Below are 4481 nucleotides of genomic sequence, written 5' to 3' on the forward strand. Positions count from 1 at the left end.
GGTCACAGGTAATCGAGAAGCATACCGAAAGAACAAGGTCCACAGAAATGAAAAAGATGATCACTTGTCATACTGGCCACTGTGTGACGACGGCAAAGGATTCCTGGCTGTTGACATTTCCAAAGAGAGCTTGTTGGGAATTTCAACCCTTGGACCTCTTTCAGTGCTCCTCTCCTTGAGAAGTGTTCCCCAAGAACAACAAGCAACACAGAGGAGCAAATGACTTCATAACTCATCAACAACAATGAACCACATAACTACATAACTCAATGATCTTTTGGCTGCCACCCTAAACAAGAATGAACTCTGACTTGCTTCACAGGCCACCTTGAGAAAGGTGGCAAGGTAAAATTTTACAGCATAGTGAATGACTACAAACGGCTTCGCACACATGTCCGGGAGTCAAACATGGGACCTCTTGCACCCTAAGTGAGAATCATACCTCTAGACCAACAGACCACACGGGTGGGTGAGTGCCCTCAGCCACTCCCATCTGCATAAAACTTCCTGCTCTCCATCTCCGGCAATCACTGTGAAACCACATCACTCTTTGTCACTCCTTCCCCTGAGGTTCTTGGTTTTCCCGTGGTGACAGCGGACAAAACCATTGGTCCACGGCCATTGATTTCAGTCCGTGCATAAAGCTGAAATCAAAACAACTTTCACACAATTAGTTTTAAGATAAGAAAAACAAAACCATTGATGAAAAGCTCTGACAAACAGCTGCTTGCATTCTCAGTTTGCTTTTCTTTTTTCTCTCTGTTTTCTGGTCCTCTCAGGCCCGTCCACCTCAACCTCGGTATAAGTGTTAATCTTTTTGTTTATTTTGATTATTGTTGTTATTATTAGCACCAGCAGGAGGCATTGAGGTCACTTTAAACACACAATAACGTTGAAAAGAACAAAAAAGTATAAATGACAGAGAAAGTGCTGGCTTTCAAAATAAAAGTGGTGTCAAAATAAAAGTCTACATCCTCTTCCTATTATAGCACAACAGCATCACACCATTACATGACCTCAATAGGAGGGTATATTATTGGCAACCAAGTCTTTGACTTGCCTGACCAGTGAATCAGTGTCAAAAAAGTTTGCACTGTACTTGTCATTCAAGTCAGGAGTGGGCAATTTTCTCCCATCTTTGAGGGGAGGTTTTTTTTACTCATGAGATGATCAAACCCCTCAATTCAGGCAGTCTCTGAACAAAACAGCGTGAAGGGGGCATCCAGAGTTGAACTGGAGACCTCTTGATCTGCAGTCAAATGCTCTACCACTGAGATATACCCCCATGTCTTCCTGCTACCTCTTAGTTCTGTAGACAATTCAATATTCATCATTCATTCCAGTTGTGAAATGTGAATCATTGAGAACTGTTACATGAATACAAATATCAATGGTGAAATTTGGAATGACGACAAACTTAGAACAAGTGGACATTTGGATTTTCACCCAATAACTTCTAATCTGCTCCAATCCCATGATGTGTCTTTCCCTGTGGAATGGGATGTGAATTTAAAGCAGAACCTTTGATATCCATCAGAATGCCAAAGAAATTACCCTGACATGATTTAAACACACAACCTTCTGATCTGGAGTCAGAGGTACGACCGTTGCGCCACAGAGTCAGGGACGACAACCTTCTGTAGAGGTGTAAGCTCAAAATGAGGGTATATTGTTGGCAACCAATGCAAGTCACTGACATGCCCGACTTGTGAATTAGTGTCAACAAAGCTTGCACAGTATTTGTCTTACAAGTCAGGAGTGGGCAATTTTCTCCCATTTTTGAGGGGAGATTTTTTGCCCATGAGATGATCAAAACCCTGAATTCATGCAGTTTCAGAACAAAACTTTTGGGATTCTGCAGGTCTGTGGTTCATGGAGACTTGGCTTTGTGGATGAGTGCCTGATGCCAGCATTACGCTCCCTGTCTTCCTTGAACTTATGAACCGCCGCCGAGCAGCCCAGATTCCAAATGAACGAACTGTGGGGTGAGGCTAGCACATGCAATGGGGCTGCCACGGTACTAAAGTTTCAGATGAATTTGAGGTAGAAGTTGGCAAACCCGATAAACCTCTATACCTCCTTGCGAGTAGTAGGAGTGGGCCGATAAAGGACGGCCTTGACCTTGCAGGGATCCATGCGTGTCTCCCCCTCTGCCAAGACAAAGCCCAAGAATGACAGGGAAGTTTGGTGAAACTCACACTTTTCAGCCTTGACATATCGGTCGTGACGCAACAACTGCTGTAACACTGCACAAACGTGCCCAGCATGGAAATTTTTTGTCTGGGAAAAAAATTCGGATGTCATCTAGGGACACAAAAACATATATGTTAAAGGTCTAATCCAGAGGACCTGTATTTTATTTGTCTATCAGACAAATGTATCTAAAATTTCATTCAATAAATATTTTAAAACTCTCAACAACAGAAATGAAACAAATTAGCATCAATGTCAGTCTTGAGATTTTGTTTGAAATGCCACTGAGATTCAGCAAGTTATGTAACTCCACAGAATGTGACGTCACATGGAGACAACATTTAGCCAGAAAGTCAAAAAGTTTGCAAAGATGGTGATTGAGGAAGTGTGTTGTATACGGCTGTTCTGCATCAAACGCTGATTGACATGAATGGCCGAAAGATGAACAGATAAGCAGGTTATGGACCAGATTTGTGATTGGTCTTACAAATCAAAATGGACTGTAATATGGTGCAAGCATTTCACAGAGGACTGCTTTGAAAGCCCGGTACAGTGTTCACTTGGCTTGTCCATCTCCTCGAGATCCCACTCTGACGACAACACTTCAGCAGCGACCGATCCTTACTCAACTGGGGTTGTCTCGGAGTGACGTCACAAGGAAGCAGTTTCAACAGATCCTCGGTTTAAAACAGACATCAGAGACATTTGGATTACAAAAAAAATGTACATTTTGGAGGTAATTTATTTCATTTCTGTTGTGTTGAGAATTTTAAAAATATTTTTTCATGAAAAATTAGCTACGTTTGTGTGATATATAAATAAAATAGAGGTAGAGAACCTCTATTTATTAGATTAGACCTTTAAGCATTTCGTGTAAGACGTCATTGACGAAATTCTGAGATATGGCTGCTGCGTTCGTGAGTCCGAAGGGCATCACCAAGTATTCATAGTGTTTCGTGGGTGTGTTTTAAGCAGTCTTCTATGAGGTTAATGTGAGACTGAAGATCTGATTGTCCTTACTTCTGCCAGATCTCCTCATATTTTTGTGATTGCACATAACACCTTGCCCAATGATGGAAGGTTTTTGGCAGATTTCCTTTTGTTGTTATTTCATCTCTGGTCATGTCCAACTCTTTGGATTTTTAGGCACTTTGAATGAGTTGCAACCAGGCAACAGCTGCCACCCTTATGGAGCTGAAATAGCTCAGTTGGGAGACCGTTAGACTGAAGATCTAAAGGTCCCTGGTTCAATCGCTGGTTTCAGCATTTAGTACAGAGTTATGTGTTTTTATTGGCACTGATTAAACATCTGGTTATTATTTGCTTCAAGTTTTGGTTCTTTGACGGAGTTGCAACCAGGCAACAGCTCCTACTCACACGGTGCTGAAATAGCTCAGTTGGGAGCGCGTTAGACTGAAGATCTAAAGGTCCCTGGTTCAAACCCTGGTTTCAGCATTTAGTACAGAATTATCTGCTTTTTTGGCTCTTATGAAACATCTGGTTATGTTTTGCGGCATGTTTTGGTTTTTGACAGAGTTGCAACCAGGCAACAGTTCCTACCCTCGTGGAGCTGAAATATCTCAGTTGGGAGAGCGTTAGACTGAAGATCTAAAGGTCCCTGGTTCAATCGCTGGTTTCAGCATTTAGTACAGAGTTATGTGTTTTTATTGGCACTGATTAAACATCTGGTTATTATTTGCTTCAAGTTTTGGTTCTTTGACGGAGTTGCAACCAGGCAACAGCTCCTACTCACACGGTGCTGAAATAGCTCAGTTGGGAGCGCGTTAGACTGAAGATCTAAAGGTCCCTGGTTCAATCCCTGGTTTCAGCATTTAGTACAGAATTATCTGCTTTTTTGGCTCTTATGAAACATCTGGTTATGTTTTGCGGCATGTTTTGGTTTTTGACAGAGTTGCAACCAGGCAACAGTTCCTACCCTCGTGGAGCTGAAATATCTCAGTTGGGAGAGCGTTAGACTGAAGATCTAAAGGTCCCTGGTTCAATCACTGGTTTCAGCATTTAGTACAGAATTATGTATTTTTATTGGCACTTATTAAACATCTGGTTATGATTTGCTTCATGTTTTGGTTATTTGACAGAGTTGCAACCAGGCAACAGCTCCTACTCTCAAGAAGTTGAAATAGCTCAGTTGGGAGAGTGTTAGACTGAAGATCTAAAGGTCCCTGGTTCAATCCCTGGTTTCAGCTTTCAGTACACAATTATGTATATTTATTGGCACTTATTAAACATCTGGTTATGATTTGCTTCAGGTTTTGGTTCTTTGACAG

At 41.8% G+C, this 4481-nt stretch overlaps 4 non-coding genes across 4 annotated transcripts; 3 read left to right on the forward strand and 1 right to left on the reverse strand.

Annotated features, from left to right (window-relative positions):
- Nucleotides 1-1213: 1213 nt before the first annotated feature.
- trnac-gca (transfer RNA cysteine (anticodon GCA)) lies at nt 1214-1285 on the reverse strand. Its single transcript has one exon. It is a non-coding gene; the product is annotated as a tRNA-Cys (tRNA).
- Nucleotides 1286-3575: 2290 nt separating this feature from the next.
- Nucleotides 3576-3648, forward strand: trnaf-gaa (transfer RNA phenylalanine (anticodon GAA)). Its single transcript has one exon. It is a non-coding gene; the product is annotated as a tRNA-Phe (tRNA).
- Nucleotides 3649-3951: 303 nt separating this feature from the next.
- Nucleotides 3952-4024, forward strand: trnaf-gaa (transfer RNA phenylalanine (anticodon GAA)). Its single transcript has one exon. It is a non-coding gene; the product is annotated as a tRNA-Phe (tRNA).
- A 303-nt stretch (nt 4025-4327) lies between these two features.
- On the forward strand, nt 4328-4400 carry trnaf-gaa (transfer RNA phenylalanine (anticodon GAA)). Its single transcript has one exon. It is a non-coding gene; the product is annotated as a tRNA-Phe (tRNA).
- The last annotated feature ends 81 nt before the right edge of the window (nt 4401-4481 follow it).

This window comes from Syngnathoides biaculeatus, unplaced genomic scaffold (assembly GCF_019802595.1).
Source record: "Syngnathoides biaculeatus isolate LvHL_M unplaced genomic scaffold, ASM1980259v1 ctg259_pilon_pilon, whole genome shotgun sequence".
Lineage (NCBI taxonomy): Eukaryota > Metazoa > Chordata > Actinopteri > Syngnathiformes > Syngnathidae > Syngnathoides > Syngnathoides biaculeatus.